This window comes from Balearica regulorum, chromosome 22 (assembly GCF_011004875.1).
Source record: "Balearica regulorum gibbericeps isolate bBalReg1 chromosome 22, bBalReg1.pri, whole genome shotgun sequence".
Lineage (NCBI taxonomy): Eukaryota > Metazoa > Chordata > Aves > Gruiformes > Gruidae > Balearica > Balearica regulorum.
The window spans coordinates 2,513,874-2,527,506 of NC_046205.1; positions in this window are offsets into that span (position 1 = coordinate 2,513,874).

Consider the following 13,633-nt stretch of genomic DNA (forward strand, 5'->3'; position numbering starts at 1 on the left):
CAGGCATTTAGCAGCCAGCTCATTCTCACTGTTCTGCAACTTTTTACAAAGGACTGGCCAGTATGGTGGTCTCTGTTGGATATTTTCCTTTCATTATTTATATATTTTGTCTAAAATACGTGCTATTTTAGATTGCAAGTGCATCTGGTTTTCCGCTTTTAAAATGTAAGTGGGTATTTAGTAATAGCACTTTACAGTTTTCTAATGGCTCCTCTCAGAGCGATTTGCAGACACTAATGACTGTGCTCTAACAACACTCCTGAGAGCAAGCCCTGTCATAATACTGTCCTCAGTTTTAACAGATTGCAAGACTGAAGCACCAATATGTTGTCTGTGATGGTGGTGAATCCACACCACCTAACCAGCTCCCACCATCTGAGTGAGGAGCTCAGTGGCTGTCATTCCCCATCGAGTCCATCATTGGAGAATAACGTGACTTTCTGAAATATCTCTCTCCACTGACTGTAAACAGAGCGAAATGAGGACTTAGACGTCTGGTTTTATAGAGACCATTCCTAGCTCTCCTCCTGTCTACCCCTTTGGAAATATGTTTGCATGAGGGACACTCAGGAAAGCAAAGACAATTTAATGAAGAGCATGAAGGCAGTGTAGGGCTCCTTCCCCCATGCTTTGACATGTCCAGTTCTGTGCTGGCAGATGTTTTCCAGTAGTGCTTTCCATATTTACCCATGGACATTTGAGCAAGGTCCTCTGTATTGCAGCCATTCTTCCCTGGGAGGTTGAAAATGGGCATGAAAAATTGGATCCTCTCTCCCCAGCATGTGCCCCCATTTCCCAATCCAAATACAGACTGTTGGAGGTATGGAGAGCCTCAGAGCTCAGTGATGGCACTCTCTGATAGGCCTCACTGCCTTGTGGTGACATTTGCCATGTCAACAAGCAGAATGGTATCCCAACAGGGCCTTGGGTGACTTATTCTTGAGCTACTGCTTAAACCCATTAATGTCTGCTGAAGGTCAGCCCATGGCAGAAGCCTCAGATGAGGCTCTCCATGAGGAACAAGATACCTTCATTTGGGAAGAGAGGGTATCAGCATCCTGTCCTGAGTTATAACCATCTCTGTAGTATTATAAGTTATTGTTCCTGCAAATGGTAGAATTGCAACCCCTTCAGAATATTCCTACTGAAAGGGGTATTGATGTGGAGCATCTCTCTGATGAAGAAAGGCTGAGAGAGCTGCGGCTGGTTAGCCTGGAGAAAAGAAGACTTAGAGGCGATCTGATCAATACTTAAAAATATCTAAAGGGCGGGTGTCAAGAGGAAGGGGCCAGACTCTTTTCAGTGGTGCCCAGTGACAGGACAAGGGGCACAAACTGGAACACAGGCAGTTCCATCTCAACATGAGGAAAAACTTCCTTACTCTGAGGGTGGCCGAGCACTGGGACCAAGCCCTGCCCAGAGAGGTTGTGGAGTCTCTTTCTCTGGAGAGATTCCAAACCCGCCTGGACGCCATCCTGTGCAACCTGCTCGAGGTGATCCTGCTTTGGCAGGGAGGTTGGACTAGATGATCTCCAGAGGTGCCTTCCAACCCCTGCCAAACTGTGATTCTGTATGATTCTGTACAAATAACAAAGAGGGAAGTGACTTGTTGAACTTGTCAATTTGATTCAGTATTTGCAAAAGTGACACAAAAAATACTGTCTGCACAAGGTTTTTATTCTCCCAGCACGCAAAGTATTAGACATAATTAAATCCATATAGCTGAGCATGCCTGGCTGAGTTGCACCTGAAGCATGTTCAGTCCTGTTCCAGTCTTGACTGCTGTTTTGTCTGTCGGTTTGCTTCATGGAGAGCAAATATCAAAGAAGTATCTGAAATACAATACCTGTGAAAAATAAAATAAACTGCAAGTGTTTTGTAGCTTTTTACATCCAAATCCCATATTTCACTGAGTAAATAGACTTTTTAAAGTTCCCTTATCCTTTCTGGTTAGAAAGGATATTAAAATAAATAAATAAAACAGAATTTGGTTGTGGATTTTAAGCAAGTCCTCCAAAACACAGAAGACCTTCAAGACCTAGACAGTGAAGTGGCCCAGAAGAAAGCTGGACACCATTTCCCAAGTACAGGTCTAAATTTTGAGCCCATTCCAAAGTCATACAGCTTGTCCACTGAAGAGATTTCATGGATACAAAGGATGGACCTTTTCAACATGACATTTTTGTAGGAGGTCCTTAGTGCAGGAGTTCCTAAACAGTCGTACATGAACTGCTCATGATACGGAAGACACTACAAAGTGGTGCAGGTGTTAGCACAGCACAGGGAGCCCCTAGGCTGGCTAGTCACAAAAGAATCAGTCTTCTGGTGCTGAAGCTTTTAGTCTAGCAGATGGAGGTATGATAGATCCAATGGCATTAGAAATAATCTGGACTATCAGCAGTGATATTAATTAACCACTGGAACAATTTACACAGGTTGATGGGAGATTCTCCATCACTGAAAATTTTTTAGATGAACAATGAATGTTCATTCAGGGAGTTTCTCTGATTATCTTGTCCAGAAGGTTAGATTGGCTTATCATTGCCACTGTTCCGGACTTACTACCTACAAGTCTTTATAACATAGATTTATCATGTTTGTCTTGGTCTCTATCCATCTTACTATAAAACTGATTTTGTCTTCATTGCCATTCTCATTATAAAATTGACTTCCAAAATGGAAACTATCAAAACACTTTGCTAAATGATTCCCAGATATTGATTATGCAATGATATGATCTGTAAGGATGTATAATGTATATACACTCAAATAGATATTCTGTGAACTATATACTGATCATCACAGGAAAAAAATATGGAAGCAATATTTTCCTCTATTATGAATCACACCTAAATTCTCTCTTACTCCCCTTTTACAAAATTACCATGTATGTGGTAGTTTGGGTTTATCATGTACTCGTTTACATGAGCACGTGTACACGTTTAGCATATACAAACCCTACCCTGGTAATTAATGCCCATCTAATTACTTGGAGAGACACACTGGGAAGGTTATTACTTGTAACAGGCCTGAATGTGGAGCACCTTCCTTTCTCGTTGCCCTCTCTCCTTCCTTGGCTCTGCTCGAGCCTGCACTGTGAACTTTCTTTCAGCAGTCACCTTGTAAAAACAAGAGGAGGAGGGAAAATAAATAAGAAACAATTTCAGGTCTTAATGTAACCTGCTTCTTCAGTGCTTCAGATCAGAAGTAAGCCTAGTTCATCTAGTCACTGTATTAACAGCATTACCTGGGGAAGATCACAATCTGTTTTATGTTTACCGTGGAAAAAAATTGACAAAATATTCCCTTGTTCATGCGTTTCTTCAGTTATTTGGAGAGATTCAAGGGAATCACAAAAAGTACATGCTTGGTTTTTATCTCTCTCCCTTTTCTCAGCCTCCACCTTGATTCATCTTCTTATAAACTTTAGCGATTTAACACAGTCTCCCACCGAGCAAACGGAAAAGTGACAAGAGACAAGGTCGAGCTGCCCTTTGCTCCTCCTGATACACAAGCTATTTCATGTGTCTAAAGCTCTGGCTATAACAGGACTGGAAAAATATCAAAAGATATTAAAGTTAAGAAAACAAGTCACCAAGAGATTGTAACCTTCATCAAGTGGGAAAGCAAAAAGATTCTTATTCTTGGCTTTCCTGGTTGCTGTGCACTTGTCTGAACCCACAAGGCTGTTTTAATGTTCTATTTTATTTCACCCACTCTTGTTTGAAATGTTATAGTTTCAGAATTGAAAGCAATTTTTGTGAATTGATAGTTGAGAGACGCTGGAAGGTATGTGTGTGTACATGCACGCGCCAGCCAAGAAAACCCTTAGTTGTCCCAGCAGAGGGACAATAAATATGACCATAAATGCCAATAAAAACAAAATGCTGAGATTTTTTTCTGAAGATTGATTACAGAGAAGACCTCTGTGAAGACAGCGATTATTGGTCCCACTTGGATATTTTATGCAATTGTACAAGTGCATCAGGGCAACACTTTGATTTTTACTTTTGGTGCATTCAAAAGATAGTGACAATAGATAAATAAATAAATGCATTTTGATAGTCTTTGTTTTGTCCACAGTAAATGCAGACCTGGAAAGAAAATCTATAGTTTTTTCTTTTATTGCTGCCATTTCAAATATCTGGTAGATTTGAATGGGGAAATATATCTAGAGAGTGATATGCTTTACTCTGTCAAAGGTTTCAAAGGTAAATAAACAAGTTTTATTGGTTGCTCTTACATCTAGATGTAGTATTTAATAGATATATTAAACAGTGATACAGCTGCCAGATATTCCAAGGAAATATTGTGCATATAACAGCTAAGACTTACAATGTCATAACAAATCTGTATTTTACTAATGGAAACAAGGCTTTCTCACAAAAACTGCTCAGAGCTTTTGAAGCTCGTTTCCCACCACAGTCATTTCTCCCATACTCTCCCAGATGTTTTGCAATTATACCCAACTGCTGTTGCAAACAAGACTGTGCAATACAAATGACCTTCATTTCATGACACATCAAGGCAGGAAATGAGATGTAAACTTGGGGTGGAGTAAGGCCTTGGCTGAAAAGATGCAAACAGAAGGACTCTTTAATGGACCATGGTAGCTCTTCAAGCAAAAAGGACGCAGGACAAGTAGCATATCAAAAATAAGACTTAAGCAACTAATGTAGGAGCCATGTAGATGAAGTGTCGATGCTGAAATGCAGAATTAAAAAGAGCCAGAGCCCCTCCATATTCACCACATATCTATGGCAGCCAGGCTGTTTTCTTAAGAGACAGTGAGTTTTAATCTTTTCAGGAAGCAGGGAGAATCAGACCTGAGACTCCTACATCTTTGGGCTATTATTGCTATTTATAGCCTTTAGTATAAAAGGCTCTGTGCGTTGGAGGTGGATTTGAAATAATGTCTTTCAAAAGAAGAATAAATCTCAGGTTTTCTCTTTCTTCTTCTCTTTAGGCAACGGCAGGGGCACATGCCCTGTGGGGAAAGTTTCAGGTCATGAGTCCTGAGTGCTTAAAGTTTTGGAGCTGGCCTTGTTATGCCTATCTAAATTAATCCCAGAGGATGTACCTACAGCAATGATCTGACCTCTATTGCTGCAGCTTAGTGCCAGACCTCTTTTCCTTCTCCCCACAAAGCTGCAGTGACTGCTGTAGACTGATCATGCCAATGGAGTAGGAAAGGCCATCAGGCCCCATACACCTCCTGCCCCCATGGTGCCCTCGCATGGAAACCAAGCCATGTGTTGTGCAGGGTGCCTGCTCTTGCAGCCATGTGGCTCTTCTGTAGAGAAACGCCAGTGGGGCTGGAGGAAGGTCATCTGATGATCAGACTCATTAACAACATTATTTGAGTATATGTCCAACCCACTCAAAACCAAATTCACTCACCCATTGCTCATGTTACAAGTCCACAAGCCTGCTTTGAGAAATTGTCTCAGCCTGACTTTTGGAAAAATGTGCAGGGAAAGAGTTCAGGCAAAGTCAGTGCTGAGGCAAGTCAAAGGTCTTGCTTGTTTAGCCAGGTTGTAGAGGACTTGGTGCAAGGAGTGCAGTAGCACAGTCCATCAACAGATGCTCCAAGTCTGACTCTTCCAAACCTCCACGTGAATTATTTCAGTCCAAGATACAGTCCTACCAGCTGCTAGCAACAGGGACAGAAACTGTAATGCTCATGTAGCTAGACAAAATTAAACCTGGATTCAAGCCCACTCTTAATCTTATAGAGGACTCGTGTCATGCCAGCTTTCCTCCTGTATTGCAAAAAGCACATTTTCATGCAGCTGTTGTCTCCTGCCCCTTTCTTGTTGATGCCAAGATGTAATGGCAGGGTTATATTGCTAGCCCCTGGAAAAAAACAGCTATAGTCAAAGTAGAGTACTGAAAGTACTAAAAGATATTAGAGGCCAGAGAATGTAATAAAAGAATGATCATAGTCAGCTTTAACCCCCTGTGTATTAATGGGCCAAATGTCACTTCAAGTTGCAATTTAGAGAAGTGATTTCTTGACATGAAAACTAGTTTCTAAGAAGAGTAGCTCTTTGGTACATGAGTAGAGGGAATTGTCCTAGAATTAACCTTTACTGCAGATTTCCATTGAGAGAAAATTTTACCAGGATACAAAGACTTTGTAGAGAGTTTCTCACAGATTCTTGGGTGATTTGGATATAGCTTTTTGTTGTTACATCATGAAGACTCTTTTTGTGCTGAATTGTGGAGATATTTATCACAACTCAAAGTCTTTGGCCATAGTAGATGTAAAATAAAGCTCTCAGTTCTCAATGACTCGTTCAGTGCTCAGTTCTTAATGACTTGTTGCCACGTACTGACCAGACAGGCCATTAGTTTGAGACATCTTTTCCAAATCCAAGGATCAAAAGGGCTCAATAGTCTCAGGACAAAATATGCTTAGACCAGCAGCAGGGCTGAAAGGACTGTGTTTGGGGAATGTGCTTATCAGGCTGCTTGTGCTCCCTAAATAAAGTGCCTGAAACTAAGAGAAATAGTCACAATTTCTGTGAGCTTCCTAATAAAGCCACAGCTAAGTTCACTGACTCTTATAATTGACTCTAATAAGACACCAATCCTAAAAGCCAAAATCTTTTCTCTTCCTCCATGAGAATTTTGAGGAGAAATGGCTCAGCCTTAGTTGAGTTCATCTGAATCTGATCTGAACACTCCAACACCACATATCTTCTTTACTCTTACCATTTTCTTCTTACTCAGGTAACCAATCTGTGAAACCTCCATGGGGCTTCAGGATGCACGAACTTGGTCTCTCACAGAAATTTAGTTCAAGGCACATGCACTATCAGAGTCCCACTGAACCTGAAGGTTTGCTGTGGGATGGATTTCACAGAGGCTAAGACATTAAAACACCCTTGCATCAAAGCCTCAGTGAGAACCTCAAGTTCTTGAGACCATGTCCACACAGAAATTTTTTGGAAAAGAGATAGAAAGGCAAAGTCCAGTGAAGACAGAGGATGAAAAAATATATCAAACATCAAGGACAGTTGAAAAGATGAGAGAAAAACTAAAAATGAGGAGCAAAGGGAGGATCTGAAGAAAATTCTTTCTGATATAGCACTCAATAATAAATAAAACATGTGCTACCACAATATGCTATAGCAACCTGGCTTTGGGCTGTTCCTTCTATATCTGATATAAACAAAGTTCCCACTGCTTATTAAATTCATCATAGCCATGCCTCTGCTGCCTGGAGCTACTTGGTCTCCTCAAATACTTGCATTACAAAACTGCTTCAAGGGATTTCATTTCTAGTTGTTATCAAGATCTGCTTTCATCGGATTTCAGACTGAATCTAGTCATCAAGCTAATGAAATGCTATCTTGACTGTACACCATATGCTTTGCTCATAGCCACTATTTATTTTCTCCCCCAAAAGTCCATGAGAATAGTATTCCGGATGCAGGGAAGAAAGATCACCATTACCAGGGCCAGTAGATCTTTCCATCAGTGTTGGTTCACTAGAAGTATTTCTCTGCTCAGTGCTATTCTGTCAATCACATCTGAGGTCCCAGCTAAGAAATCACCGAGGGAGGCTTCCTGCAAGTTGGATATCTGAGTGTAGCTCCAACCTTGCTCCTCCGTGTAAGTTAGTTGTGCCACACTCAAGCTACGAGCAGCAGAACAGGCAAATTGTAGTGTTTGGTGTATTCATTTCTGTTTGTTCTTCATTACATCTATATGTATTCCTGGTGGCAGCAGGTGGCACTAGCATAGGACCTAGATAAAATACGGAGTGTCTACATATGTTTAGCCACCTTAATAATGTCTCCTCTTTCTATTTATTGCACTCAAGCCTCCTATTCTCTACTGTTACAGACATCAACAGTCTTTGCTTTGCCATATTGTAATTGTGTACTTACTGGCTGGATCTATGAGGGCTGCAGCTTCCTACTAGCACCACAGCTGCATTCAGTGATGGGGTTGTAACCATGCATCTTTGTAACCCATACTAGCACTAGAGGCACTCCTTCATCACAAAATTGTCCAGAATAAAGTTATCCAGTTTTCCAGGCAGAGGGCGCATCATTCCTGAGATTCATTCCCCTATTTAATAGACAGAACAGTAGTTGATCCTTTCCTTTTTCCGATGTTCCTAGAGTCCACCTGGGCCCTGGAATGGCTCCTCTAATTAATATCAAGGTCTTGATCCCAGCACAACAATATTGTTCTCTTCAAGACTACTTTGTCTTGGGCAACCTGCTAGTCACCTCCTACCAGTGTGGGCAGAAAAGCTCAGTGCTCTGCTGTTCTGGGGACAGCATCTCATGAATTCACTCTTCCCTGTCTCAGAAATGGGTCCCTCTGGATGACGGATAGAGTCTTTGAGTGACATAGGCTGGACTGAATATTGGCAGTGCTAGGAGACTAAACACCAAGCAAATGGAAAGGACCTGAAGGCATCAGCAGTGGGGATAAGTGACATTTGCTTATGGCTGTAACAGTACTCAAGGGAAGGGAACTGCACAGCTGTGTTAGACTAAGGACAGCTGCAAAAACAGATGCTGTGTGTTCTTGGTCCAATATAGAAAGGGGCTAAGATTGACCCTAAATAAAATGGAAGGCAGGGCTCTGGATAAAAACAAGCCGTGTTTTCCACAGGGGAAAAAAGCCTAACTAGGAGGATGAGTCAGTCCGATGAATGAGTCACAGAAAGGGAATAAAGATTATATCAATTCCCAGTGACATATGGCACCGTTAGACTTAGACCAAAGCTGCAGTGTCCAGACCAGGTTTAGGCTCCCCCATTTTTGGTGTTTCTAAACCTTCAGACTGGTATATCCAGTAGGAAATACCAGGCGCAGAGGTTGGAGAACATGGTAAGAGGTGGAAGCAAACCCATAGGGTTTGACACAGTCTGTCAACATTTCACTGCTGGGATCAGGGGCAAATGGACTGAGTTTAATCTCTACTTTTAATTCTCTATTGAATCTCCCTATTTTGATAAGAATTGCATTTTCAAGCAAAACAGACATTTTCCATGAAACATTTTTAGTCCTGAAAAAAAAAAAAATATATACTTTTCTTTCACTACTACAACTTTCCTTTTTTAGTACAAAAAATGGTTTGAAACAGTAAAATCCATTTTCCCCCTCCAACAAACCAGAACTTTTCTGCCACAAACATACTGTTTCCAGTTTCCCAAAACAGAAACAGGGATGGGGTTGAATGAAAAGCCAGAGAAAAACAACAAACAAACCAACAAACAAAAAAATGCTTTGGCAACATCACATCTACAGGCTCTAGCTTCTCCCTCTCAGACACAAGACACACTGTACTTAATTTTCCTCTCACGTGCAGATGTAAATCAGAGACAATTCCACTGAAGATGGTAGAGTTGCTCTGATAGGAAAATTATTGTAGCAGAATCAGGTCTCTTCTAGTTAAAACAAATCAGTTAGACTTCAGATATTTTTTTACAAAATGCAACCACTTTTCTCCTTTCAGATCCACACAATAAGCCAGACTCTGGTTAGCTCTTACAGCTTGGATAAACTGCAGAATCTGAACTAGGACCTCCAAAGATAAAAAGCAGAAGGAAACATCACCAAAAAAAATTTTCATCTTCAGAAAACTGCATAGGAAAACTCAGAAACTAAGAGAAAATTCCGTGTTCTCCTGGTGCAGATTACATATGGTGGCAGTGATGGGGCTGACAGGCTTTAGGGGCATTCTGTCCCGGGTGGTACAAAAAATCATCAAAACGGCACGTTGCAATATGGATGCTGTGGGAGGCTCAACACAGAACCATGCTTTGCTGACAAGTTACCTACCAGCATGATTTTTTAATGCTAGACAGAATATCAGAGAACTCTATCTTTTTTCACACTCTCCCTCCTTGCATTCATGTATGCAACATTTTTACTAACTCGTTGTATTTTCTTTTCATTTGCAGTTGAAAGCAGAAATCAGTTTTGTACTCCCATGGAACTCTTCAAATTCCCACCCAAATTATTCTAGAGCTGATCTCCTAACCCAGAGGGGCTTGGCTGGCAGTATTTCCATCGAACATCATTTATATTCCCACTGAGTTCAGCGATAAAGCTCTCCCATCTGAATGACTGAGGTCAGCATACAACACTACCTTGCTGAGAGAGTCCGTTCCCAATCGGTTTCGTGAGTGGTTACCAAGTTAGCTGTCATGCTGTTATGAAGCCGCTCTCATTTGGATCCTCTCATTTGCCTGCTGAAGTATAACAAATTATTTTTCTCTTCCTCTTTCTTTTTTCCAAATTATACACAATTGCTGAAAGCTAAGCAATGGCTTTTGTGTGAATGTGCAATTGAAGTGGGATCCCCGGTACTAGTTATTATTCTGTTTCAGTAACGGTCATACCTTGAAAAGCCAAAAGAAAGCAACAGACCATAAAAGAGAAGCTCAATGAAGCAGAAAAGGTTTGATATGATATTCAAAGCTCATGTTCTGTTCAGCGGACAAGGTGGGAGACTGCCCTAGCCAAATATCAATGCCAATACACTCTCCTTATGCAGATCTGGGAATCCAGCTCCTAAATATTATTTTCTTCTTTCTGAGCCATGAAAACCCAGATTGTGCATTAAGCACCAATGGCTTCTTTCCTCAGATATTAACCACAAGGAGTACACAGGGCCGTTTGATGAAGAAAGCAGAAATGGGTGCTGGGATTCACAGGCCCCGACCCTGCTACATCCCTCTTAGGGTGAACAAGGGATACTGAGGTGGTAGCTCCCACAGGCTAAAATTAACCCAGAGAGGCTCAACTGAACCTCTGATGAGGGCCAAAGGAAAGAGAGATTTCTTCTCAAAGGGATTTAGAGCATTAAAAATGAGTTCCTGTGTTGGTTTTGCGTGGGAAGGTTTTGGTAGCGGGGGGGCTACAGGGGTGGCTTCTGTGAGAAGCTGCTAGAAGCTTCCCCAGTGTCTGACAGAGCCAATGCCAGCCGGCTCCAAGACGGACCCGCCGCTGGCCAAGACCAAGCCAATCAGCACCTCTGTGATAACATATTTAAGAAAGAGAAAAAACAGTTAGAGAGCGCTTTTGCAGCCAGAGAGAAGAGGGAGAAGACGTAAGAAACTCTGCAGACACCAAGGTCAGTGCAGAAGGAGGGGCAGGAGGTGCTCCAGGCGCCGGAGCAAGATTCCCCTGCAGCCCGTGGTGAAGACCATGGTGAAGCAGGCTGTCCCCCTGCAGCCCATGGAGGGAGGATGAGGGGGTGTAGAGATTCCACCTGCAGCCCATGGAGGACCCCACACTGGAGCAGGTGGAGGTACCTGAAGGGGGCTCTGACCCCGTGGGAAGCCCGCGCTGGAGCAAGCTCCTGGGAGGACCTGTGGCCCTGTGGAGAGAGGAGCCCACGCTGGAGCAGGTTTGCTGGCAGGACTTGTGACCCCATGGGGGACCCACGCTGGAGCAGTTTGCTCCTGAAGGTCTGCACCCCGTGGGAAAGACCCACGCTGGAGCAGTTCATGAAGGACTGTAGCCCATGGGAAGGACTCACGTTGGAGAAGGTCATGAAGGACTGTCTCCCGTGAGAGGGACCCCACGCTGGAGCAGGGGAACGATGAGAGGAGTCCTCCCCCTGAGGATGAAGAAGCAGCAGAAACACCGTGTGATGAACTGACCGTAACCCCCACTCCCCGTCCCCCTGTGCCGCTGAGGGGGGCGGAGGTTGAAGCCGGGAGTGAAGTTGAGCCCGGGAAGATGGGAGGGGTGGGGGGAGGTGTTTTAAGATTTGGTTTTATTTCTCATTATTCTACTCTGTTTTGCTTAGTAATAAATTAGATGAATTTCCTCTCTAAGTTCAGTCTGTTTTGCTCGTGACGATAATTAGTGAATGATCTCTCCCTGTCCTTATCTCGACCCATAAGCTTTTTTCGTTGTACTTTTTCTCCCCTGTCTAATGAAGGAGGGGAGTGATAGAGCGGCTCTGGTGGGCACCTGGCCCTCAGACAGGGTCAACCCACCACAGTTCCTGATTGGGCTTAGCCTGTAGAAATGACCATGTCTCTCCCCACTGACTATAGATCCAGGTTTGTATTTGACCTTCACACTGAAAGCTTGTAGGAGAAAAACAAAAAACAAAAACATGAGAAACCAGTCTTCCAGCAACATCTGTCAATAGGTTTTCTCCTCCTTCTGAAAGGCAGATTAACTCTTTCTTTGCTCACCCTCTTTTCAGGCATGTAACTGCAGGTTACTTCTGGCAACCTTTTCTGTTTCTTGGTGGTTGTATCAGACAGAGATCTGGCTTTTTGTACCTATGGGTCATGCTGGTTGTTGTTCTAGAATCAACCTTATCGATCTGTTGTAGTCTTTACCTTCTGTATTTCTCTTCTTTGAGGACACTGAACAGTTTCTCATTTAGCCAGGCCAATGTCTTTGACATCCTTCCTTCATTTTGGAATAATTAGCACTTGTACCTGTTACATAATATCTTTGAAGAATTGACAGCTTTCTGGACTATTTTTTTTTTCCTTTTAGACTTGTGTCTTATGAGCTCCTACCTCCCAATTATCAGGGTGTGTTGACATCTGTCATCTTGAAGTCTACTGTGTGTATACTCCGTTAACCTGTCAGAGAGTCATGAACTTTCACAGTTCTTGGATGCTCTCACCCAAATCGCCTTCCCCCTTCCTATTCTCAATCAATTGTTCCCTCTTGGTTGGAGTCAGAGCTGAGAAAGCCACCTGCATAACTGCTATGTAGAACCCTGTTTCCAACATATTGTAAGAAGTTCTGGACAGTTTGCATCTGGCTATATTTTGCTAACCCATGTCCTGGGGTTGAGGTCGTTCCTCTTTTCGATATGCAGGAACTTTCAGTTAAGTCGAGCCCCATGTATCTCAAGCACCACAGACACATGGCACAGCATTGTCCCCCAAGCCTAAGCAATCCTGTATTAATTAGGTTTGTATTAATATGTTTAGACAGTGGAATTGTTCCACCCAATGTCTCTTTTGCCAAATTCATCATAATTTAGAGCAATGAATCTTCCCTTGGACAGATTTCCTGGTCAAATCTCTGATAATTTTAATGAATTGCTATCAAACAGATAAGGAAACTTTTTGGCAATTTTTAATCGCACAGCTTAATACAAACCAATATTATCCCCAGATATTACAGTGATGATGAGAGCATGAAAATGCATATGAAATTAAATGACTGGGCATTTATCCATGTAACGAAACTACTAATTGCTGCTGATTGGACTTGAACGTCTTTTTAAAAGAACTTGTGGAATGGCTGTAGACTCTCATTCCTCAGGAATACAGAATCAGAACTATTAGGATTCAGGAGGTAAATTTCTAGGAGGACAGTTGTTCGCTATCTATCTCCTGCACTGTTTCTTCCATCCTTTCCTGAAACATCTGGTACTGGTCAGCAGAGAAGACCTTGGACTGACAAGTTCAGGGTCTCAGTACATGAAATCTTGCAGTGCTGTGGCTTACTTGCACCAGTGTGCACGCAAATGTGAGTCACAGAATACTTAAAATGTTATTCCAGCCACATCTTCTTACCTATTTCTTGCAGGGAAACTTAAACTTCGTTATTCACTCCTGGTTGAGATATTGATAAATGTATGTATTAATTTACTATTTCAGCTCTGTATTTTTTTA